The following is a 27,977-nucleotide window of genomic DNA, read 5'->3' as shown; positions in this document are numbered from 1 at the left end:
ACTAATTTTTTTATATTTTCAGGCAACCGAAATTATTCTGTTATTTTTTCTAGACACTTGAACTTCATATATTTAATATTTTTAGGCAACAAAAGTAAATTTATTGTCACTTCCAGGCAGTTGAAATACAACCCTCAACTGCCTTGAATTAAACTTTTTCTCATTTCAAATACCTTGAGCTAAGAAAATATGATACTCAACTGTCATGCAACTCGCCATAGAACTCTTTAAAAATTGCTTCAATTTGGATTTTTCTGGACCGAGAATTAGTTTGCCTAGAATTGACGAATTGACGACAGCCTGAAATTAGGAATATATAACTCTCAACTGCCTGGAACTCGACTTTCTTTTATTGCGAGTTAAACTTACTCACTAGAAACCCTATCGATCACAAACTCCTTACACTCTCAACATTTTACTTTCAATTTATTCAATTGCCTGGAATTGAAGAATATACTTATTAATTGCCTGGAATCCAAGCTCAGTCATGCGTTTAAGGGTCTGAAATTAACACTTAGTTGATTCTTTTTGTTCTTTGCAGGCATTGAATTTTATTGCCTTTTCCAGGCAATCAGGCTTATATTTTTCTTCCAGGCAACCAGTTTAACTTTAAGGCAGTTTGATTTAGTTCTTGTTGGCTTTTTCAGGCTATTAAGGTATTTTCTCTATTTATTTCAGATACTTAAAACAAGAAAATATGGTTTAATTTTTCTAGGCAGTCCAAATTATCGTATAGCTTTAAAAACGATCTTGCTGGTTCTTTTAGGCAGTTTAACTAATTTTTTTATCTTTCCAGGCAACAGAAATTATTCTGTTATTTCTTCCAGACACTTGAACTTCATATGTTTAATATTTTTTAGGCAATAAAATTTAATTTATTGTCACTTCCAGGCAGTTGAGATGCAATTTTCAACTGCCTTGAATTAAAATTGTATTCTCATTTCAACTGCTATGAGTTAAGAGAATATAATACTCAATTGCCTGGAATAAATTTCTCTCTCATTTTAAAATGCCTGGAATTTAAGAAATATGAATTTCAGCTGGCTGAAATTACTAATCGAGGCTGCTATACTGATTTAACTTAAGTGCCTTAAATATCATCAAATTTATTTTGCTGTAACATTAAATTATACCCAAATAAAATCGCATTTGAAATACGCATTTGTTAATAAAATAACCCGCAAAGCTACGATCAAAATTCAGCCACTTTCCAGATGAGCGACTCACCTTCAGGTCACAGAGAAACTAAGAAATCTTAAACCAACCTTCAATAGCATTCGAAATAATTTCCCTAAATTGGCGAAGGCGCCGGGCATATTTTAACACAAAAAAATTCGCGCGTAATTTGAAATAATTCGTACGAAATGGCGAATGCGCCGGGCATATTTCAAATAGGCTTGACTTGGATGTAGGAGTAAATAGTGTGTCAATAGTGAATAGTGTAGGCAACGTTACTAATTTTTTTCTCATTTCAAGTAGGCACAGGGTGAGAGCTTGAAATGTAATTGAATGTCTGAGAGACAGAGAAAGAGAGGGCTGATGTAATGAGGGAATTTAACCATTTCAAACCTGTATAAATATTGCAATGACCCCTCGATATCCGCCTCTTTGTTACTCTTCCATATTTTAAGTGGTTTTCCAAATACTATCTTACACATTAATTTCTTCAAAAATTTCTCCCTGTTTTATCCCTAGCGAGCCAACTTCGGCCCTAATCTACCCTTTTGCCGCACATTACAATAATCATAACTGTTATACCGACGTAAAGGAAACGTTACTTGTTCAAACAGATATTCCAGATATTCGCTCCTGGAATGAATATGGATTGCATCATGCAAACAGCCGGGAATTCTGGGTCATAAAGTTCATTTAGGATTAACTTGCCTGGGATGAAATAATATGCAGACATTGCTTAGTAACTCCCCCCTAAGTAAATAGAGAGAGTATACAGGGTGATATTGCAATGGTGGATAGTTGCCAAATAATTTTATTGCATCTATAAACCTTATTTGTCCTGCTTAAACGTTGCTGTTAAGTTTCCACTGTATAAATAATAGAGAAATCTAATTCTGAATGCGTTACAGACCCCTGCTAAATTGCCTGGAATTAAGAAAACATTACTCTACTGCGTGAAATTACAAACCGAGGGCGCCAATTCGTGCTCAAATTAGCTGGAAGTAACAAATATTGTTATTGTCAATTGAAGCCTGGAATTGTCAATGTAGGGCATTAAGAATTTGCATTTTTCCAAAGCTAGTAAGAAGGACAATATTTACAATGTAAAAAACACCAACAGGGGAAAACTGTAATAAATATAAAGAAATAAAAAGTCGACGCGAATCAAAAAAGAATACCGAAAGGAGTTCTCTACAACCGTGTTTCATACGATCTTTATGAACCTCAGAGGAAAATTTGGAAGATGAGGCTCTTCATCCACTGCTGGGCACATAAACCGATCTGAGTCCCAGCGATGTTTCACGATCGCTTTAAAAGGATCTCTCACGTCTGTAAAAGTCATAAGTACGTATGAAAAGTATAATTTCATAACGATCCATGGTGTTACTAAAGGGTGAGATGCGGTAGAAAGTGAGAAAATTGACTTTTTACCCATTTTTGGGCATATAAACAGATCTGGCTCCCAATGATCTTTCGCGATCACAATTAAATTACCTGTCGTGTTTATAGAGATCATAAATACGTAAGAAAAGTAAAATTTCATAATGATCCACGCAATTACTAAAAGGTGAGATGCGGTAGAAAGTGAGAAAATTGACTTTTTACCCATTTTTGAGCACATAAACCTATCTGAGTCCCAAGAATCTTTGACGATCGCTATAAAAGGATTTCTCACGTCTGTAAAGATCATAAGTACGTAAGAAAAGTATAATTTTATAACGATCCACGGTGTTACTAAAGGGTGGGATACGGTAGAAATTGAGAAAATTGATTTTTTACCCATTTTTGGGTAGATAAACCGATTTGGGTCCCAGGAATCTTTCACGATTGCTATAAAACGATCTCTCACGCCTGTAAAGATCATAAGTACGTAAGAGAAGTATAATTTCATAACGATCCACGGTGTTACTAAAGGGTGAGATGCGGTAGAAAGTGATAAACTTGACTTTTTACCCATTTTTGAGCACATAAACCGATCTGGATCCCAGGAATCTTTCACGATCGCTATAAAAGGATCTCTCACGTATGTAAAGATCTTAAGTACGTAAGAAAAGTATAATTTCATAACGATCCACAGTGTTACTAAAGAATGAGATGCGGTAGAAATTGAGAAAATTGATTTTTTACCCATTTTTGGGTAGATAAACCGATTTGAGTCCCAGGAATCTTTCACGATCGCTATAAAAGGATCTCTCACGTCTATAAAGATCATAAATACGTAAGAAAAATATAATTTCATAACGATCCATGGTGTTACTAAAGGGTGAGATGCGGTAGAAAGTGAAAAAATTAAGTTTTTACCCATTTTTAGGCACATAAACTGATCTGAGTCCCAAGAATCTTTGACGATCGCTATGAAATGATCTCTCACGTCTGTAAAGATCATAAATACGTAAGAAAAGTATAATTTCATAATGATCCACGATGTTACTAAAGGGTGAGATGCGGTAGAAATTGAAAAAATTGAGTTTTTACCTACTCTTTGGCATATAAATCGATCTGAGCCTTAAGAATGTTTTACGATCACTATGAAATGATCTCTCACGCCTGTAGAGATCATAAATACGTAAGAAAAGTATAATTTCATAATGATCCAGGATGTTACTGAAGGGTGAGATGCGGTAGAAAGTGAGAAAATGGACTTTTTGCCAATTTTTTGTCACATTAACGGATCTGAGCCCCACGAATTTTTGATGATCGCTATGAAATGATCTCTCACGTCTGTAAAGATCATAAGTACGTAAGAAAAGTATAATTTCATAATGATCTACAGTGGTACTGAAGGGTGAGATACAGTAGTAAGTGAGAAAATTGACTTTTTACCCATTTTTGGGCACATTAACAGATCTGAATCCCAAGGATCTTTGACGATCGCTATAAAATGAACTCTTACGTCTATAAAGATTATAAATACGTAAGAAAAGTATAATTTTATAATGATCCACCATGTTACTGAAGGGTGAGATGCGGTAGAAAGAGAAAAAATTGACTTTTTTCCCATTTTTGGGCTTATAAACGGATCTGAGTCCCAAGAATCTTTAACGATCGCTATGAAATGATCTCTCACGTCTGTAAAGATCATAAATACGTAAGAAAAGTATAATTTCATAATGAGTCACGGTGTTACTGAAGAGTGGGATGCGGTAGAAAGTAAGAAAATTTACTTTTTACCCATTTTAAGGCACATAAACGGATCTGAGTCTCAAGAATTTTTGACGATCGCTATGAAATGATCTCTCACGTCTGTAAAGATCATAAGTACGTAAGAAAAGTATAATTTCATAATGAGTCACGGTGTTACTGAAGAGTGGGATGCGGTAGAAAGTAAGAAAATTTACTTTTTACCCACTTCTTTGCATATAAACCGATCTGAGTCCCAAGAATCTTTCACGATAACAATTAAATTATGTGTTACGTTTATAGAGATTCTGAATATGTAAGAAAAGTATCATTTAATAATGATCCACGGTTTTACTGAAGGGTGGGATACGGTAGAAAGTGAGAAAAGTGACTTTTCACCCATTTTTGACTACATTTTAGCACTACTTTACCGGTAACATGAGCAGTTTTTCAGTGCTATTCAGAAAAACTGGATACATCAGTAGATTAACATACTTCAAATAATCCAGGGAAAGCTAATTCCTTCTATATAATATGGTCTGAACTCTTTAAAGCGTCTTTTTTATTACACAAATTCTGATAATAGAAGAGTTGTATGCCGGTTCCAGGGATTTCAGGTTATTTGATAATATTAAATTTTATTAATAATTTGTACTGTTTGTAACCAAATGAAATATTGAGAAAAAACAATAGAGTTTTATTAGTCACAAACCGCTACTTGATAACAGGCTTGTATATCTTCAAATAATACGGTTGATAATCACATTAATTTAATTTACAAATTTTATATCTATAAATAATAAAAGCGCTTTTATTCGCATTTTCCACTATATATATATCCCGTGTCCTGATGGCCCCATAATTCAGAGTAAAAGCTGATGTGCATGATTCAATGTTCCCCGTTGTTGTAAAACGTATCTCAGCTCAGCTGTTGCAAGCTGCTCTATATGATACATTAGCTTTATGTAGCTAGACATAAGGCTCTCTATGTGCTTTTTGCTTAACAGATGTTTGAGGGAATTATATTTACTCTTTCCGTTGTAAAAAAAAATGACGAGAGAAGGAATTGTTGGGATTTGATTCAAGTAATAAAAACAACGTTTTGACTTTTGTCAAATTATCCTCAGGCGTTTGTAGATGAGTGAGAAAAAAGGTTTTTGTTTGTTGTTACTGACCCCATTTTTTCAAATTATATTCCGTTTTTTTTTCATTTTAAATAATTTTTTATTCACGTAGTTTTTCATCTCTTTCAGCTTTCGGAACCATTTCTCAAGCCTAAAATATTATAAAAAAAAATATTTCATAAATATTGAAGTAAAAAATTACTCCTAGAACAACACAAAACCTAATTCCAAATGCCAGGAATAAATTCTAAAATTATTTTACCATAACATAATACATATTATATTATTAGCCCAGAAATTTGAAATGCAATGAAAAATGACCTCTAATGCCTGGGGGTAACTTCTCATTTTATTTCAGGCATTTGGAATTTTTGTTTAATTTTTTGTTTCAACTCTTAATTTAAAATTTGAAATATGATTTCAAAATAACTACTTTCACTTTTTCGATGTAATTAAACGTAAATTTTTTATGGTTTCCAGACACTTAAAGTAATTTTTTGCATATTCCAGGCAGTTAAAATAAATTCAAAATTTATGTCAAGTATTATGGAATTTGGTTTCGCGTTGTTCCAGAAATAATTTTTCACTCTCATATTTTTTTTAAATGTTATTTTGATCTTAAGAAATGATTCCGAAAGTCTGAAAGAGATGAAAAATGACGTGAGATACCATGAAAAATTATTTTAAATACCTCTTAGAAATTATTCCAGGCGTTTAGAATTAGGTTTCGTGATTTTCCAGGAATATCTTTTCACTGTCACTCCAGTTTTGTGGAATAATTTCATTTATGCTATTTCAGGATTGAAAATTGATTTCGGAAGCTAAAAGAGATAAAAAATTACGTGGTTCAAAAATTAATTTAAAATGCTTGGAATAATGTCATTTAGGATGTTCCAATTTAGAAAAATCAAAACAATTTGTTATTCTATTTCAACCATTTGGAATAAATGTTTAATGTCTTCCAGGTATTTGAAATCTGTTATTTTTTTTGCATTTTCCAGCCAGTTAAAGTAACTTTAAAATATATTTTAGACTTAATGTTATTTCAAGATATTTTTTCACTTCTATATTTGTGGAATAGCTTTTTATGTTATTCCAGGCTTAACAAATGATTTCGAAAGCCTGGAAGATACGCAAAGTATCCATAAAACATTATTTTAAATGCCTAGAATAACATAAAACACTAAATGGAATAAATTCTTTTATTCCAGTTATTTGAAATAATTTTTTATATCTTCTAGACATTTAAAAATATGTTTGTATAAATTTAAAAAATGGTTAAAAAATTATTACGAATTCTTGCATGTAAATCGACGTAATTTTTTCATGATTTGCAAACATTAAAAGTAGTTTTTTTTTTAAATATTTTAGGTAGTTAATATAATTTCAAAATTCATTTCAGGCATCTGGAATTAAGTTTTGTGTTGTTCCAGGAATAATTTGGTCACTTCCATATTTATTTAAATATTTTTTTTTTTAATTTAAGTTCTTGTACCATATGAACGTTAATTTTCAAAACTTTGTAACTTATCAGCGCTTACTATGGCACCTTTAGCATCTTTTGTTTTACTTCAAAACTGACAGTCTATTCTGTTGACAATGACAAGTGACAACAATGAAACCAGCCTCTACGTTATTTGCAAAATCCAATGTTGCCAATTTTGTAAATGTGCTGTATATAATTATTTATTAAAATATACTGCAAATTTTATTTAAAAAAAAAACAGTTTGTTGTCTTTGTATTAAACTCTTTATATTTAACTTTTTGTTAACAAAATAATTGTTTGTAATTTTTAGGAAATAAAGTATGTTAAGTTACACCTTAAAATAGTCAATTTTTTTGATAAATGGCATACGACGTTGACATTTTATATTCTAGTAAATAAATAAATTAATCCTCTAAATGCTATTAATTTATTTACCAATGACATCATTTTTATGCTTAAAACTTTATAATTTATCAACGTTTAACTGGTTATATTGTGAAGTCACCTTTAGCACCGTCGTTCTATTTTCTTGACAACTGACAGTGTATTCTGACATTCGACAATGACGAAGTGACAACAATGAAACTAGCCTCTACATTATTTGCAAAATCCAATGTTGCCAGCGAATTTAATAAATGTGCTGTAAACATTAATTATAACATACTGTAGACAAACATAACTATGATTACACCTTTAAATTTCCCTTTTTTCTTTTTACAAATGACGTATGACGTTTACTTTTTCAATTCAAATAAATAAATAAATAAATTCTGTAAATGCTATTAATTTAATTACCAATTACCTCATTTTTGTCTTTAAAACTTTATGATTTGTAAGCGCTTACTACTAGTGTGAACGCACCTTTTGTATTCTTTGTTTTACTTGGCAACTGACTTCAGAATAGACTACATTTGACAATGACAAGTGACTACAAGGTAACTAGCTTCTACTTTTTGCGAAATCCCAGGTTGCCAATTTTACAAATCTGCTGTATATAACTATTTATTAAAATATACTTAATTAAACATAAATAGATTAAACATAATCTTTTTAAATCCCTATTTTCTCTTGACAAATGACATAATATGACGTCACCATTTTAAATTCAAGTAAATAAATAAATAAATCCTCTAAATTTTATTAATTTATTTACCAATTATCCCATTTTTGTGTTAAAAACTTTATAATTTATCGGCGCTTACTATCGCACCTTTAGCTTCCTTTGTTATACTTGACAACTGACAAGTGACAACAATGAAATCAGCTTCTGCGTTAGTTGCAAAATCCAATGTTGCCAATTTTGTAAATGTGATGTATATAATTATTTATTTAATTGTACTATAAATTTCAATAAAAAAATAGCAAAAAATTAATTTAAAAAAAAAAACAGTTCTTTGCCTTTGTATAAAACTCTTAATGTTTTACTTTTTGATAGCAAAAATTGTTTGAAATTTTTAGAAAAAAAGTATGTTCAGTTACACCTTTATATCGTCATTTTTTTTTGACAAATGACATACAACGTTGACATTTTATATTTAAGTAAATAAATAAACTAGTCTTCTAAATACTATTAATTTATTTACCAATTACCTCATTCTTGTGTTAAAAACTTTATAACTTATCAGCGCTTGCAATTTATGGCACGTTATCTCTATAGTGTGAAGGCACCTTTAGCATAATTTTCTTGGCAAGTGACAGTGTGTTCTGACATTTGACAATGACAAGTGACAACAATTTGTGTGTTATTTGCATATTCCGATGTTGCCAATTTTATAATTGCATCTAAAACGTGTTTTAATGGTTATAATAAGCCAAATACTCGTTTTTGCATTATAATATAAGGATCTAATTGGAAGATTATTTAGAACGAACAAACATCACAAGGTGAATTACATTTGTATAAGTACCATTAAGAAACAAAATCAATATCTTATAAGAAAAATCAGTCTTCGAAGTACCTTGTTTGCTTTTACGAAGGTCATCGAAGATCAATTTGACTATTTTAACTATTTTAATTATTCTTAAATTGAGAGATTTTAAAGAGAAATAAAGAGTCCAAGTACTTCTCGTCTTATTTCTTTAAATATTTAAATAGGCCTGTGATAAACTTAACCTCTATAATTTTAAAGTTCATCTAATGCGACGTTGCCAATGTGCCTAACATTTCCAAAGCTCCTTTAACATAATTTTTCAATCTTTTAACCCGTTTTAAATTTTAAAAAACATAATTTTTCCATAAAAGAAAACATCCCCCTTTGATGTATTCATTCGCCCTTTATTCATGCGATAACCCTCTTAAAGTTAAACCCGCGCCAGTAAAATCTCACCTCCTTGAACTCTCTTTTTTATTTCTTATGCCCCACTGCCGTATTTCCTACCTTGGAGTTTCCAGTTTCCACGTGCCCGAAGAAATAAACTGCCGTTTTGAAATAGTGGTAAAGTTGGAAATTATGACTTAAAGTTACAGTTAAGATTTTTAGGCCCGATAAGGATCGGCATGGAATACGGCATATCCGGCCGTAATAATATATAATAGGGCGCAATTTTAGATTAACCCAAGGGTTAAAGATATCGTATAGGAATTGTATTGGGAAGTTTATTTCGGGTGAGTTGATTGGTCCTTGAGGAAATAAATAAACCTTGTAAGGCATTTTAGTCTTATGAAGTATATATTACCTTGAAAATTATCTGGCTGTCTGATGATGGTCTTATAAGACGAAACGCGTCCGCCTATGTATTTGGAATTATCTGAAAAAAGTAACTTCTGAGTGAAGTTCCTTTGATAGCGTTAAATCTTATTTTGGCCCTTAAGTGACCCTTTGCCATAGAGTTATATGCGAAATTAGCCCGAAAATCCAAGAAGCTTTTAAGCTGATGCTCGCTTGGACGTAAATTCTAAACTAAAATTAAAGGGTTTAGGGTGGTCTTTTATAAATTCTCTTAATAAATAAATAAAAGTTTTAATACAGTATATGAGGTCTTAGGATTGAAATTTCTGGTAAGTCTTTAAAAATGATGAAACTTGTGAAAAACATTTCAGAGAGATTGTTACAATATTTACAAGGAATGTGATTTATAAGATCTTAATATATCCTGGTAATGGACCTTGTTAGGATTTCCCCTAGTAAGGTTTAAGCATCATTTAATTTGTCGTTGCAAAAAAACATTGCTAACATCCCAGAACAATTACTTTAAATTAGACTTACTGAGAAGGTTTTTATTTAAATAATAAATTTTTAATAAATATTTCCAGAATATCTCCATGTCGTATAAAATTTTAATAACACTTTATTTCTCCGACCTAGAATATCAAAATCAAAAATTCAAAATTTGGAAATTAAAAAAATGAGAGAAAAATGGTAAGTTTAAGCCTCTAGGCCATTTGTTTTCCTTTTTTAATTAAACTATAAAGAATCTTATGCAAATTAAATCAAAGAACTGTTTCTTTTTTCCATAATAATCAATTTTTTTTCTGTGTTTATTAATGAACATTTATAAGATTGGCAACATTGGATTTTGCAACTAACGTAAAGGCTGGTTTCCTTGTTGTCACTTGTCATTTGTCAAGTAAAACAGGATGCTAAAGGTGCATTCACACTATTGCAATAACGTGCCACAAGTAGTAAGCGCTAATAAATTATACTTTGTTCGTTTTCAATTCAAAAATAAGAGAACAACTATGCATATTTTTGGGCTCATTGGTAATAAAAGAGTAAAGCTGATATGGCTTTATACTCAACTGCTTGTATCGGCATTAATTACATTATTGGGTCAAAAATTGTCGTCGTCGCGATGTTGCCGGCTTGTCATTGTCACGGCTGTGTGCTGCTGTCAGATTTAACGAAAAAAACCTAGATATATATATATATATTTATATGAAGAAGTATTTTCTTCTAATAACCGCTTATTTCCGGTTTCGTAGACCGAGGAAAATTCCCCATTTTTCCGTTCGGGGATTTACGTCGACAAAATGACGGTGCACTCCTCAAGATTTAAAAAGCAATTTCGGATCCGAAGATAATATTGACAGGTAACTGATTTGCCCGACAATTTCGTCAACGAACCCATAGGTTTTCGCACGAGTGATTACTGTTGCTCGATTTTTTTACAAAAAACAGTTTTATAAGGGACATGTTTAACGTATACTAAAAATCTACAGCAATTCATGCTCTAAGCTCTTTGGTGGCAAGATTTTAATTTTTCACTACGCCATTGCCAAAAGAGTTCTATGTAAATAATTACAAAGCATTTTAATGATGTCCTATTGCATTTAATAGTCGAAGCTCGCTGGTATATCATTAAGTTGTGACGTTGTCAAACTGTGCGAAAGTTACATAAAACTTACAAGCAAAAAAAAGTGAAAATTTTTTGATACTGATCTATGGCATTTAATGGTCGAAGATCGCTGCTATAGCAAGTGGTGACATAGGAGCTCGACGTTGCACAACTGTGTAAGTTTTACGTAAACCCTCCGTTCTTACAAGCAAAAAAGTGATAATTTTTTGATAATAATCTATGGCACTTAATGCTCGAAGCTCGCTGTTATAAGTTATGATATATTGATCCGATCAAAAGTGCTCCGAAGCAAAATAACTGAGAATTTTTTTAATAATTCTCAAGTTGTGACGTTCTCAAACTGTGTAAGTTTTACCTAAACCCTTCGTTCTTGCAAGCAAAAAAGTAATAATTTTTTGATAATTATCTATGGCATTTAATGCTCGAAGCTCGCTGTTATAATATATGGATCCAATGTTGCCAAACTAAGCAAGTTTGGCAACCTCAAAAGTGCTCCGAAGCAAAATAACTGAGAATTTTTTTAATGATTCTCAATTTGTGACGTTGTCAAACTGTGTAAGTCTTACCTAAACCCTTCGTTCTTGCAAGCAAAAAAGTGATAATTTTTTGATAATGATTTATGGCATTTAATGTTCGAAACTCGCTGTTAGAATATATGGATTCGAGATTGCCAAACAAGCAAGTTTGATAATCTCAAGAGTGTTTTAAAGCAAAATAACTCATAATTTTCTTAATGATTCTCAAACTGTGACGTTGTCAAACTGTGTAAGTTTTACGTAAACCCTCCGCTCTTACAAGCAAAAAAGTGTAATTTTTTTGATAATGATCTATGGCATTTAATGGTCGAGAATCGCTAGTATAACATTAAATAATGACAAATGAACTCGCGACGTTGCCAAGCTGTGCAAATCCTTTAAAATTTGACGTAAACACGCCATTCATACAAGCAAAGTGACAATTTTTTTGAATGATATTCTACTGGATTTAATGGTCGAAGCCTCATAGTATAATGTTAATTTCTTTTATTCCTCGACATTGCCAAACTGTGCAATTTTATGTAAACACCTCGTTCTTACAATCGAAAGTTTTAATTTCTTAATAGTATTCTATTACACTTAATAGTCGAAGCTCGCTAGTGTAATGTCAAGTTGGACATATGAACTCTACGTTGTCAAACTGTGCAAATCCTCTAAGGTTTTCCGTAAGCACTTATTCTTAGTAGAAGATCGCTGGTATTACATCATGTAGTAATGGTTTATCGCTTTTAATAGTCGAAGTTCCTTGGTATAATGAAACGTGGTACAACAAGCAAAAAAAGTGATAACATTTTAATGATCGTCTATTGCTTTTAATAGTCAAAGATGGCTGGTATAGCATAAGTAATATATGAACCCTACGTTGCCAAACTAAGCAAATTTTATAATTTTTTTCAAATTTCCATTGAATAAAAAATTATTCTTAAAATAAAGACTGATCTATCGAACTTAAAGGCCAAAGGTTTCTGACCTATGTAAAGTCGACGTTGCCAAACTCGAAAATTTTTATAATGTTTTTTGAATTTTACATTTAATATAAAAAATATTCTAAAATCACTGGTCTATCGTACTGAATGGCTAAAATTTCCTATGGCATTTAATGGTCAAAGTTCCCTGGCATATATGATGTCAACGTTGCCAAGTCGGACAGTTTTTACACAATTTTCAAAATTAACTTAAAAAATATGCCTAAAATAAACACTGATCTATCGCATTTAATAGTCGAAGTCTTCCAGCTTATGTAAAGTCAACGTTGCCAAATTGGGCAATTTTTATGAAGTTTGCCCGATATTCCATTAAATATATTGAATATTTTTAAAAAAATACAGGCTGAGTTATGGCATTTAATAGCGAAACTAGCCTTAACTATATAGAGTTGAAATTTTCAAACTGAATGCCGAGTTTTCCGAATTTCACATTTAATTTGAAAAATATTTCTAAAACAAACACTGATCTATCGCATTTAATGACCAAAGTTCTCTGGCCTATGTAGAATCAACTTTGCCAAACTGGGCACTCTTAATAAGGTTTCCCGAATTTCTAAATATAAAAAATAGTCGTGAACTTAACACTGATCTATCGCATGTAATGACCGAAGTTCCTTGCTTTATATATAATCAACGTTGCCAAGGCAGGCAATTTTCATAACATTTTACGAATTTTACAATAAACGGCGTTTCCAAGCTTTCTGTTATAATCAAGAAAAACTGGCAGGAAAATCATCGGCTACCATGTATTAAAACCATCCCTACAGTACGTTCCTGGGATGTCTTACTAGACACAAAATTATGAAAGTAGGATTTTGTCATGTTATTGGGATGACTTAAGAAATGTCCTATATAGAACAGAAACCTTAATGGTACCTCCCAGGGATCTTGCAGTATTTCTTGTACAACCATTATTGACGTAATTACGACCCATTAAAGCATTTTAAATTAATGGTGCGATAATTATTGTTATCGGTGCCGAATGAAAAACCTGATCATTAAAATTTTAAAAATGTCAAATATTTAGATAAATTATCACTTTTCTTTTGCAAAAAATGTCCTACAAATTGATCGTGACGCAGGTGGGTATACGCACATAAATTTTTTCTTCCTCTCTTTTTCTTATACAAAAAAAAAAGGTCATAGCATATAACGCCGTGTTGCCAAATTTGATGTTTTTCTTTTTAAATAGAATATGAGAGAATCACCCAATATAACCTATACTAGTAAGAAGGAATAAAAAGGTACTTAAGGTCGAAGTCGTAAAAACGACATTGTTACGTTCATCCACGTCCCAAAGCGATTGCCAAGTTAGGATCGCCGAAGGCCCCCGTAATTTTATGTTTCCTAAGAATCCATTGTCTTGGTATTTAAATGGGAGGGCGGGGTGCGCTTCCATTTAAAGGGATATTTCATTTTTTATTAACAAAAAACGGGAGCGATATACTGAAAATCGTTCTTGTGAGACCCCAAAGAAGTCTATACAACCATATGTTTCTATTAATTTGGATTTTATGGGGATTTTTAAGTCTAATTTTTAAATAATATCATGGATATTAAGAGCCATAATAATACCTAAAATTAAGTCAAGGAAGTAATTCATATCATTTCAATACACTTCAACATTAAGAGCTTATAAAACGATTTTTCATTCAGTTATTATTGTCAATATTAATTTAGCACCAATAATTTTTCATTGATCAATTAGGTGACAATGGTAATTATGTTTTTACTTCGTAATTGTATAGGCAGTAGTATATTATCCATTTTTATGGCCTTCTTATAAATAAATAAAGAATTATACAAATAAATCATTTGGTTGTTTTTTGCTTGTAAATAAAGGGAGAAGCGTATTTCTATTTAAAGCAGGTATATAATAATATAAATAAAAGAGACGGATAGGTTTGATCAGTTGGGACCAGTAGAAATGTTCCTTAATTTTAATCAGTAGAAAGTTTTTTAAATACAATTCAAGTCGAAATAACCATTGAAGATTGTTGAGCAGTTGCTCCGACAACGCTACTCACCGCGTTATACTTCTTACAAGCTTTGAGTCTACGGTTTTTGGGGTATCATGTTTCACAGAACCATGATGTGATAAGAGCTCCGCTCGAATTTAAGTATCCTTTAATATTTAATATGACAGCAGCACTTGACGTAAAAACACATATGCATAATGTATTTCAAAACTTTGCAAAAATTGAAAAATCTTATCCTAAATAAACCTCAAATACCAAGTTTTACTGAAATCAGACCCATAGGAAAAAACTTTTCATAGTCACGTAACCCTAAAATTTAATATTTTAAAAGTTTGTTAAAAATCAATAATTATTTCCTAAATAAACTCCAAATACCAAATTTGAATAAAATCGGATCCATAGGAAAAAGTTCTGATTGTCACGTGACTATAAAACTCAATATTTTAAAACTTTGTTAAAAATCAATAATTATTTCCTAAATCAACCCCAGATACCAAATATCAATCAAATCGGGCAAATACCAAAAAAGTTAAAAAAAATTACCACATAAAATAATAATACCCATTAAATCCCGATAAGATTTTCTTTTTTATCATTAGGACTCACTGTATTGTAATTTTTGTCTAGCAAAATGCCTTGTATAGACCACTGTGTCGCATGAATATTATAATAATACACGGAAAATGCTAAAACGTCAAAACGTTGCGAATTATCACGGCTAAAAGAACCCGATTTGGTAAAAGATATGCACATATTCGGATTCTCCAGAGTCTCTTGAATAATTCCATAACAATTTGAGGAAGTTCTGAGCTATTTTAAGCATTTTATCAATGAAATTAGGAAGCAAGTCCGAGGCGATTCATCCACGTTGACGCCATGTTGTCAAAACCGCCGTAAAAGTCGCCATTAAAATCGCGCGTAGACGTCAAAATCGACCATTTTCAGACGATGATTTCGGGTATAAAAAAAGGTTTTTACCTTATGACTTGTATATGGAAAAATAGCATAAAGCCTTAGGAACAGTTTAACATTAATTCTGGACCGATTCCAATCGGTTTTAGTAGTTAAATTTCGATTATAAAAAGGGTCCTTTTTCGCGAAAATTGCCGTTTCCGTTGCCATGGAGACGCATGGGCGACTTTGAGAATTCATCAGTGTGCAGGGTGATTTTTGGCGATTTTTCGTGCTTGGGACTTTTTTGAAAAAAAAAAATACTTTTAGAGTACTTGTAAAAATAGTGAAAAAATGAAATTTTAGTATGTTATAGTAAACTGAATGGCGCATCTGCTCGATTGGTTTTGGTTTATCTATAACTTACAGGATGCTCACAATTAATTTCCAAAATCAAAAAATTTTAAAAAATTCATAACTCAAAAACGGTTTTACTTAGAAGTACGGTTAATATTGCAAAACATTCTTCTTGTCACACGCTACAAACAGCCCATAAGCCATTTGGCTCTAGGGGGCGCCACTAAAAAGTTATTAGGGTTGAAAAAAAAAAGTGTAAAAAAGGGTATTTTTGACTGAGCACTGCTCACCCTATATAAATGATAGCGTTAAACTTAATACGCCGTTTTATTTGGAAAGAATGGAGGTGTAATTAATCTAAATAAAATTTTTCTAAATTTTGCATCATAAAAATTTAATCCCGAAAAAACTAAAAAAAATCAACTTTTTGAGGTTTTTTTTGATTTTTCTCCCAAAAGAAACTATTATTTGAAAAAAAATTCTCAATAAAATTTGTAGCTCCCAATAAGGCGAACATATCTTCTGTGAGTCATTATTTTCGGAAAGATATCGTTAAACCGTCAGAGCAGCTAGAAGATCACACATGTCTAAAACTTTGGACTTTAAAAAAAAATACTTTCCGTATGCTGAGAATAACCAAAAACTATAACGCACTGTCTCCCAAAAACTCTAATCGATCTGTAGAGTTTCATAATATTCAAAGAACCGTTGCGATCTGTATCGAATCAAGACTGGAAAAATTGGACAAAAATTTTTTGTTTGACTTTAAAAGCATCCTATTCCTAAACAAAAAAACAAATAAAAATTTGTAAATAATCGTGTTGTAGCCTTGTATTTCTTGATTATAAAAAGTTAAACATCTTTTCTCTAACCTAAATACAACCAAAGTTATAAGCACTTTTATCCGGCGGGTCTGAATTTTGTGCGAAAACTCCCCTGCGGGAGAGCCTCTCTATTAGAGCTTCGCTCTAATAATAATGGATTCAACAATAAGAATTCTTGTATCCTTTGACTCTCAAAGATATATTATATCTTTCTATATTATTATTGTTAAAATATCTTCTATATATTTGAGGTATATTTCCACTTTAGAAGAATTTAAAACAATTTCTTATATTTTCCAGACTTTCGGAATAATTTTCATTTTTATTCCAGGCATTTCAATTTCATCAGTGAAACTTTCATAATTTTTTTGTGGCGTTGCTATTAAACTGAGACAAATTATTTATAAGGGTTTTTTATTGGTATTTTGATGTTTTAAGTCGCGGTAATTTTTTTTTTAATTTTCAAAAAAAAAATATTTTCTAATTATTGGACCCAAAACTGGCTGTTTCTTAAAAAAATCTTTATAACTCCTTTATTAAGCAATTTGGAAGAAAATAGTATTCTAACTTTAGTTTGGGTATTCATTGATAAAAGCAAATGCAAAAATAAAAACACTGATTTTTCATATAGTTTTTGAGAAAAATTACAAAATAAGAAAAACAGATTTTCTGGATTTCCTGGAAAACGACTACCTATAAAACCATAAAATATTTTCTAAATAAAAGTTCTCCTTAGGCCCGACAACTTTTGTAAAAGCCATTTCTCTGGCAGACCAATAGTTTTTCCAAGAAAAAATTAAAACCATGTTTAAGAGAAATATCTAAGGGGGTCCCCTGAATTTCTTGTCATTAAGCAAAACTTTCACAATTTTTTGTGGCGTTGCTATTAAACTGAGACAAATTATTTATAAGGGTTTTTTATTGGTATTTTGATGTTTTAAGTCACGGTAATTTTTTTTTTAATTTCCAAAAAAAAACATTATTTCAAAATTTTTGGACCCAAAGCTGGCTGTTTTTTAAAAAAATCTTTATAACTCCTTTATTAAGCAATTTGGAAGAAAAGAGTATCCTAGCTTTAGTTTGAGTATTTATTGGTAAAAGCAAATGCAAAAATAAAAACACTGATTTTCGAGAAAAATGGAAAAATAAGAAAAACAGATTTTCTGGATTTCCTGGAAAACGATTACGTATAAAAACATTAAATATTTTTCAAATTACAGTTCTCCTTAGGCCTTATAACTTTTGTTAAGGACATTTCTCTGTTAGACCAATAGTTTTTCCAAGAAAAAATAAAAACCATGTTTAAGAGAAATATCTAAGGGGGTCAATATTCGTCAATATCTTTCAATTTCTTGTCAATAAGCAAAACTTTCACAATTTCTTGTGGCGTTGCTATTAAACTGAGACAAATTATTTATAAGGGTTTTTTATTGGTATTTTGATGTTTTAAGTCGCGGTAATTTTTTTTTTTCAAAAAAAAAAAAATATTTCCTAATTTTTGGAACCAAAGCTGGCTGTTTTTAAAAAAATCTTTGTAACTCCTTTATTAAGCAACTTGGAAGAAAATAGTATTCTAGCTTTAGTTTGGGAATTCATTGATAAAAGCAAATACAAAAATAAAAACACTGATTTTTCATATAGTTTTTGAGAAAAATTACAAAATAAGAAAAACAGATTTTCTGGAAAACGATTACCTATAAAACCATAAAATATTTTCCAGATGATAGTTCTCCTTAGGCCCGATAACTTTTATTAAAACCATTTCTCTGGCAGACCAATAGTTTTTCCAAAAAAAAAAACAAAAACTATTTTTAAGAGAAATTTCTAAAAGGGTCAAGTGATAAAATCACGTTTTTATCACTATGTTGGGGTTTTTTTCTGTTTTCCAGGCTTGTGGAGGCAACATTTAAAAAATCATAAAATTACATCAATTGTCTAGAAAAGACAGAAAATAGGAAACAAACTCCAAGTATCCGAATTTTTTGTTAGTGTATTGTAAGGTCCTCATATTCAAGTGTAACCAAATGTTATGAATATAAAGTACTATTGGTATAATTTGGGATATTTAATGCAGCAAAAACCCTTTTAAGGTAACCTAAATAAACCTTCGTCGGATCGGAAAATACAGCAAAAACAGGGACATTAACAAAACGAAACTGCTGCCCTAACTCCAGGAAAAGTAAACTTCGAGAATGATTTTATAAGGAAGTGTCCCTCCCGTTACTCGAATCGAAAAACTCCCGAGGAAAAGTGCGGAGAAGACGGGAGCAGAGAGAGTTTTCGGTTTCTCCAGATGGAAATATCAAGTGAATTAGAAGTTAAGGCTTATTCCGGGATGAAGGGAGCCTCCGGGCGAACGCTCCCCGTGAAGTTGGAAAAACTTTGTTAAAACTAACTGACACGGCCCAACTGCCTTAACGGTAATAAATTTGTCAATTTCTCCAGAAAAAAACGGACATTTTCTAAGAAAGGATAATAATAAAAATCACAATATTTATGTTAAGAAAATTCTGCAAATTCTTAAATAACCCTCGTAATATAGTCACTGAAGCCACGCCTTTTGTTTATATATTAGACGTCACGTGATCGATCATAAATCAATAAGCCAAAGGTCACGTGATACTTCGATAGAATCTTGGCTCCGCCCACAACGTGACGTGGCAATTTAAGATGGCCGCCAAAAGTGACATACCAGGGAAATTCAATAAGTTCTTATGTTTTTTCACGGTGTTGTAATGATTTCCAATTGCCTGTACGAAATAATGATTCTTCGTATTTGCTTTATTTCTTAACGGCCAGCGTTAATTATAAATTACGTAAAGTTAACAATCAAATATCTTAAAAATAAATAAGGATAAAATCACAATATTTATATTAAGGAAATTCTGCAAATTCTTAAATAACCCTCGTAATATAGTCACTGAATCCACTCCTTCTGTTTATATATTAGATGTCACGTGATCGATCATAAATCGATAAGCCAAAGGTCACGTCATGCCTCGAGAGAAACTTGGCTCCGCCCACAACGTGACGTGGCAATTTAAGATGGCCGCCAAAAGTGACATACCAGGGAAATTCAATAAGTTCTTATGTTTTTTCACGGTGTTGTAATGATTTCCAATTGCCTGTACGAAATAATGATTCTTCGTATTTGCTTTATTTCTTAACGGCCAGCGTTAATTATAAATTACGTAAAGTTAACAATCAAATATCTTAAAAATAAATAAGGATAAAATCACAATATTTATATTAAGGAAATTCTGCAAATTCTTAAATAACCCTCGTAATATAGTCACTGAATCCACTCCTTCTGTTTATATATTAGATGTCACGTGATCGATCATAAATCGATATGCCAAAGGTCACGTCATGCCTCGAGAGAAACTTGGCTCCGCCCACAACGTGACGTGGCAATTTAAGATGGCCGCCAAAAGTGACATACCAGGGAAATTCAATAAGTTCTTATGTTTTTTCACGGTGTTGTAATGATTTCCAATTGCCTGTACGAAATAATGATTCTTCGTATTTGCTTTATTTCTTAACGGCCAGCGTTAATTATAAATTACGTAAAGTTAACAATCAAATATCTTAAAAATAAATAAGGATAAAATCACAATATTTATATTAAGGAAATTCTGCAAATTCTTAAATAACCCTCGTAATATAGTCACTGAAGCCACGCCTTTTGTTTATATATTAGACGTCACGTGATCGATCATAAATCAATAAGCCAAAGGTCACGTGATACTTCGATAGAAACTTGGCTCCGCCCACAACGTGACGTGGCAATTTAAGATGGCCGCCAAAAGTGACATACCAGGGAAATTCAATAAGTTCTTATGTTTTTTCACGGTGTTGTAATGATTTCCAATTGCCTGTACGAAATAATGATTCTTCGTATTTGCTTTATTTCTTAACGGCCAGCGTTAATTATAAATTACGTAAAGTTAACAATCAAATATCTTAAAAATAAATAAGGATAAAATCACAATATTTATATTAAGGAAATTCTGCAAATTCTTAAATAACCCTCGTAATATAGTCACTGAATCCACTCCTTCTGTTTATATATTAGACGTCACGTGATCGATCATAAATCAATAAGCCAAAGGTCACGTGATACTTCGATAGAATCTTGGCTCCGCCCACAACGTGACGTGGCAATTTAAGATGGCCGCCAAAAGTGACGTACCAGAGAAAATCAATAAGTTTTATTGTTTTTTCACGGTATTGTAATGATTTTCAATTGCCTGGACGATATAATGATTCTTTATATTTGCTTTATTTATTTGATTTATCAACGACCAGCGTCAATTATAAAATACGTAAAGTTAACAATAAAGTATCTTAAAAATAAATAAGGATAAAATCACAATATTTATATTAAGAAAATTCTGATTTTTAAATAACTCTCGTAATATAGTCACTGAAGCCACGCCTTTTGTTTATATATTAGACGTCACGTGATCGATCATAAATCAATAAGCCAAAGGTCACGTGATACTTCGATAGAATCTTGGCTCCGCCCACAACGTGACGTGGCAATTTAAGATGGCCGCCAAAAGTGACATACCAGAGAAATTCAATAAGTTCTTATGTTTTTTCATGGGGTAGTAATGATTTTCAATTGCCTGGACGGTATAATGATTCTTTATCTTTCTTATTTATTTGATTTATCAACGACCAACGTCAATTATAAAATACGTAAATCTAACAATCAAATATCTTCAAAATAAATACACCATAACAGTGTACAATTACAAATTATGTTATAATTAAACAACGACAATATTAATGGATGGTGTCCTGTACCTGCCTCAGGAAGATATGTAACAAGCCAAAGAAGTCAATTGCTGAATGTTGATTACCCAGTCTGATTATTCTAGAGTTAAATTTATTCAAGCTTATTTCTCTAAATTTACTCAAACTTTTGTAGGTATTGATGGAACATGCAAATCAATTTTTTCAGGTACTGATACCCTACTATGAAAATATTTATAAAGGGTTAAAAGGTCTCTTCTTCGATGAGTTACTGTAATATTAACTACATTTAGCAATTAAAGTATTTAGGAATCTTCATAATTATTATGTACAATATTTAGCTTATATGCTACAAAGTTTTAAGAACTTGTGCTCAGCCAATTTCAGGCTGTTAATAAGAACTCCATAGTATAATACCAGATACAAGATCCGTACTCAAGAGTACAGTAGAGGATTTTTAACCACTTGATATACATAAATTTTTGGGTGTTCCAAAAATCCAAGCATCTCAACCCAAAACTGGAGGTTCTTATCAAGTGCAACACCAAGGTCTCTGATAATAGAGACTCGTTCAAGACCGGATTGGTTACTCTTGTAGTTCTATACAACGTCTTGTCCGGAAAAAGCTCATAGTTTTATATTTAGAGGAATTCAGTAACATACCATTTCTCAAACACCAGTCGAATAAGTCATCCGGATTATATTGTAATTTTTGGCAGTATCGGAATGATTTGAAAACACGGCTTAGTTTCAGATCATCTGCAAAAAGCAGGTAATTGTAGCAAATGTAAAACTCATTAATATCATTTATGAAGACATTGAAAAAGAGAGGTCGAACTTGTGAGCCCTAAGGAACATCAGATGGGACCCTTTTTTTTTAAGAATAAGATCACAATATTTATAGCTAATAAGTTTCTTCTCAAGTAACCCTCGTAATATACAAACTGAAGCCACGCCTTCTGTTTATATGTTAGACGTCACGTGATCAATCATATATCAAATAAACCAAAGCTCACGTGATGCCTCGATAGAAACTTGGCTCCGCCCACAACGTGACGTGGCTATTTAAGATGGCCGCCAAAACTGACCTACCAGGGAAATTCAATAACTTGTGATGGTTTTCCACGGTGTTGTAATGGAAGCTAAAATTCATTATAAATGTATAATTTGGTTTATTGTAAATTTACAACTACAATTGAGGCAATTAAAGGAGAACTGCGTTTGGAAAATATTTTGAGATCTTTAATGAAACCAATTTCCAGAAAATCGAAGAAAACTGTTTTTCTTATGTTCCCACTTTTGTCAAAAAATAATAAGGAAATCAGTGTTTTTATTGTTGCATTTGATTCTATGGAGTTGTTTTCTTCCAAATTTCATCAGTTTTAAGTCAAAAATTTTGAAAATTTGTTTTTTGGAAAGTAACGCGACTTATAGCATTAAAATACCAATAAAAAGTCTTCATAAATATTTTTTCTTAGTTTAATGACAACTTCACAAAAAATTGTAAAAGTTTCGCTCATTGAAAACAATTCAAGGGGACCCTTTTAGAAATTTCTCTTAAAAATAGTTTTTGTTTTTTTTTAACTAGGAAGCTTAAAATTTGGATATTTAAAAAGCATTTTTTAACCACTGCATCCATAACCTTCATGGATTAAACCTGTGACGAAACAACGAATTTCATTAAAAGCTTCCATACTGATATCCTCATCCATTAAGGGGCCTTTAAGTAAGTAACTTTTAAAAGTTCTAAAAGCCTATATAAGCCAAAAAAGTAAGTTTCAATGTGTTCCGCAACGTGTTGAAAAAGTTCCAAGTGTGATTTTGGGGCCAGAAATTGCACGAACAAGAAATCACTAAGGGGCTTAAAAAACTTTGAAAAGTTCGTATGAAAAGAGTTTTGAAAACTCGCTCTCTATACGCGTGTATGCTCCAACCGGTACGTTTACGTAAAACAATTTATGCAAAAAAAATAAAAGCACACAACGTCGGTTTTGTAAATTGGGCCCTTTTCATCTCCCCCCAAACAAGCTGTATAACAATCGTCGCGGTTCTTATTTATGCGGAAAATTACGGGAAAGTGGAAACTTTCGGCCGCCCTAGGATTTATCATCGGAAAACCCGAACTTTTCGCAATAAACTACACGAACTTTTATTGACTACGTAAAGTAAATAAAAGCGTTTCCGAATGCAAGTTTATTTTTTGAGAGACATGGAATAAACTGTTTCTTTACAAAGAAGGGTTTACTGGTATAGAACATATTCGGCAGGTTTTCATCAGTGTAAACTCTTAATATCCATAATATGCGTACTAATGAAAATGCCTTAATTTGGAAAAAAAAGTTACGTCCGTCGGTGCAGCTGTGGCACAATTTTTCATAATTCTATCTATGTTTTTACACGTATTCTCGCCAAAGAGTCATTTGTTTCCCTAAATTGTAAAATATTACTCCTTTTTTTAAATAGGGCCTGACGGCACTTGTTTTTCGGGAATTTACCACATGAAACATCAATTACTCCAAAAGAAACGTGAAATCCCAATTAGTATTAATCTACTAACACCAAATTGGCCAGCATTGTCTAGACAACTTTGTGGATATTTTTGGCTATAGAAAACCAAATTAAGAATATCCATTGGTATACGACCCTGTTCTTTTAAAGTCATTCTGTCCAGTTTATTCCAGGAATGATTTTTCAGGTATAACTTGTTATATATTTAGAACAAATAGGAGTCGTAGAATTACCAAATCAGGAATAAACTTGATAATCTACTTTCTTCCTAAGTTAGTTAGGACAGAAGAGTTACTTACAGGCAGCACAGAAAAAAGTGAAAAAGTGTCTTCAAGTGTTTCAACTACATGGAAACAAATGACAATTTTCACAAAATAAAAATTCTAGGAAGTAGATTTTTTTATAAAAGCTATATTATATATAGTTTCCTGTGATTCAAGAACAAATAATTTGGCAGAACGTACAACACTAAGCGTTAGTACAATTTTAGAGCTTTTAACCTATTGTGGAAAAACTACTTATTTCCAATACAATAATGAATTTTATCAACAAAACTTTGGTATGGCTATGGGTTCTCCTCTTTCACCAATTTTAAGTAATATATTTATGGAAAATTTTGAATCTGAAGTTATTAATACATTTGATAAAAAACCTAAAATATGGTGGCGATATATTGATGATATTTTTTCATAAAGAAATATATCTTATAAATTTTTTAAATTACATTAACTCCAAAGAATCTACTATAAAATTTACTCTTGAAAAAGAAGCCGATGGTCAGCTTCCTTTTCTTGATATTTTAATTAAAAAAGATTCACGTAATTTTGAAACTAGAATTTACCGTAAACCAACTCATACTAATAGATATCTTAATTTTAACTCTAATCATCCAATAATGGTCTCTCATAATGACCAAGCCTAAATTTTCTTTCTTTTTCCAGGCAGTCGTAAACTATTTCTTTAATTGCCTGGATTCCCTTTTCTAGGCATTTTTTCCGCGTTGTACTACCTGGAAGCAATTCTTGTAGTATCCAAAATACATTTTTGAAAAGTCTTTGAAAACTGCCTGGAAAAAATCCGTTTTCCTGGCAGTTACAGGCAATATGATTTTTCCAGATGGTTGAAGGCCTATCAAAATTCACTTTAAATACTTCAAAAATGGTTTGAAATGCTCTTCCAGGTTCTGAAGGTCCTATAATAGGATTTCTAACTTATATTATTAGGGTGTGCGAGGAAGGGAACATCTCGGAGCAATATTACAGGTACAATATTGAAATTACTACTGGTCGAAAGATTATTGCAATTTCTATCTGCACGAGTCACCAGGTCAATAATTTCCAACGCAATTTTGTTCATTGAAAAATGATTAAATATACCTCCATCCTTCTTGTTTCTAAGAGGAAGAGTGTGGTGTATACATCAACGTACCGGCCTTAGACAAATAAAAAAAAATAGACTCATAACAAAGCAATGGTAATTGAATGCTCTGTTTTATCGATAATATTTGGTAAACTGTACAAATTAATTTATGTAGTACCAAGGATACCTTCAACTGCCTGGAATAAATCAATAATTTTTTCGAAAATATTTTTCGTATTTCCAGGATGTTGAAAACACCTTTCTAGGCACTTGGAGGTCATTTTTACTTCCATAAAGTAATTAAGCCTTTTTTAACTACATGGAAATGTTCTTCCAGGTAGTTGATTTTTTTGGATATCTGAACTTCCACCAACTGCCTGGAAAAAAATATGTGCATATTAATCTCACAATTCACTGAACCCAAAGATGGATAGAACTCAAGAAAATCGAAAAAATGAATATGGAACAAATCCGTTCGAATATATACCGGCCTGGCCAATGAAGTTTTTGGGTGCGAAAATCAATCAACCAGAGACTCGCACGAGAGAGACAGAGAGATAGACATGCACAAGAGAGAGAGAGAGGGGAAGAGATTCGCACGAGACAGAAAGCCAGAGATTCGGACTAGAGAGACAGAGACATGCACGAGAGAGAGAAGAAGTCAAGGTCAAGGCAAGTCAAGGTAAGGCAATGTTAAATTAAACACGGTCAAGGCTACATAGCATGATAAAGAGTCACGGACATGCCAAGGTAACGTGGAACGAGAAAAAGAGTCAGACATGCACGTCATGTGAAGTCAAGGTCACATGGCACGAGGCAGACATGCACAAGAGAAAGTCAAGAATATGCCAAAAACACGTCGAACCAAAAAGAGAGAGAGAGGCAGAGACTCGCATGAGAAAGAAAGAGGCTCGCACTAGAGAGAACCGGTAAGACTTACACGAGAGAGACAGAAGCAGACATGCATGAGAGAGAGAAAAAAATGTCAGCAAAGTAAAATGAAGGTCACGTCGCACGAGAGAGAGAGAGAAAGGGAGACATGCACGAGAGAGTCAAGACTGAAGGTCATGTCAAGGTGTTACTTGCCCGTTTATTTGCCTGTTTCAAAGCCGTTTTTTCTAACATTCAGAGTCATTCCAGTTAATTGAAGTAATTTCCCATTTTATTCCAGGAATCTGTAATCTGAATTTCATATAATTTTCCAGATACTTGAAGTCTAGAGACAGACATGCACGAGAGAGGGTCAAGTCAAGATGACGTCAAGGTCACGTCGCACGAGAGAGACAGAGGCACACATGCACGAGAGAAAGTCAAGGACATCTCAGGATCACCTCGAACGAGAGAGAAGCAGAGACTCGCACGAGAGAAAGCGGCAGAGACTCATACGAGAGAGACAGAAGAAGACATGCACGAGAAAGAGAGAAAAAGTCAAGGTCACGTCGCACGACATCCAGAGACAGAGACATGCACGAGAGAGAGAGGGTCAAAGTCAAGTCAAGGTTAAGTTAAACAAGGTCAAGGCCACATAGCACGATAGAGACAGACGAATGAGAGTCAAGGACAAGCCCAAGTAACGTCGAACGAGAAGGAGAGGCAGAGACTCGCACGAAATAGACAGAGCCAGACAAGCACGTCATGTGAAGTCAAGGTCACGTCGTACGAGAAAGACAGAAGCAGACATGCCCAAGAGCGAGTCAAGAATATGCCAAGATCACGTCGAACCAAAAAGAGAGAGAAAGAAAAAGACTCGCACTAGAAACACCGACAAGACTCACAGTAGAGAGACAAAAGCAGACATGTATGAGAGAGAGAGAGAGAGAAAGAAAGTCAACGTAGTAAAATGAAGGTCACGTCGAACGATAGAGAGAGACAGAGAGGCAGACATGCACCAGAGAGTCAAGACTGAAGGTCATGTCGAGGTGTTATATTATTTGCCTGTTTCTAAGCAGTTTTTTCTAACATTCAAAATCATTCCAGTTAATTGAAGCAATTTCCCATTTTATTCCAGGAATCTGCAATCTGAATTTCATATAATTTTTCAAATATTTGAATTCTAGAGAGAGGGTAAAGTCAAGATCACGTCACACGAGAGAGACAGAGACAGACATGCACGAGAGAAAGTCAAGGACATCTCAAGGTCTTTTTGAACGAGAAAGACTCGCTTGAGAGAGACAGAGACTTGCACGAGAAAGCGGCAGAGACTAACACAAGAACGAGAGAGAAGCAGACATGCACGAGAGAGAGAGAAAAAGTCATGGTCACGTCGCACGAGATCCAGAGTTAGAGACTAGCACGAGAGAGAGAGAGAATTCTAGACTCAAGGTCATGTCAAGGTGTTACCTTTTTTAGGTGTTTCTTAGTAGGGTTTTCTGGTATTCGAAGTCATTTCAGTTAATTGAAGTTATGCCCATTTTATGCCGGGAATCTAAATTTTATATAATTTCAAGTCATTTTAAGGTTTTTCTTGCTATTTACAGTCATCCCTTAAGGCTCCTTAAATTATGAGTTATTACTTAGTTAAATATCCTCGCTTCATATTTTTATTCTAGTACCATACTCTGGATGTATTTTCA

At 32.5% G+C, this 27,977-nt stretch overlaps 1 long non-coding RNA gene across 1 annotated transcript in view; it reads left to right on the top strand.

The window, feature by feature from the left end:
* The window catches only part of LOC126737036 (uncharacterized), a 51,715-nt gene extending 24,400 nt beyond the window's left edge, over window positions 1-27,315 (top strand). Inside the window, exons 2-4 of the long non-coding RNA XR_007660858.1 lie at window positions 25,742-26,086; window positions 26,137-26,553; window positions 26,610-27,315. This is a non-coding gene — a long non-coding RNA (uncharacterized LOC126737036). The remainder of the gene's footprint in view (window positions 1-25,741; window positions 26,087-26,136; window positions 26,554-26,609) is intronic.
* The last annotated feature ends 662 nt before the right edge of the window (window positions 27,316-27,977 follow it).

Source organism: Anthonomus grandis, chromosome 6, assembly GCF_022605725.1.
Source record: "Anthonomus grandis grandis chromosome 6, icAntGran1.3, whole genome shotgun sequence".
Lineage (NCBI taxonomy): Eukaryota > Metazoa > Arthropoda > Insecta > Coleoptera > Curculionidae > Anthonomus > Anthonomus grandis.
Note: the sequence above shows the minus strand (reverse complement) of the source record. Positions and strands in the feature narration are given on the sequence as shown.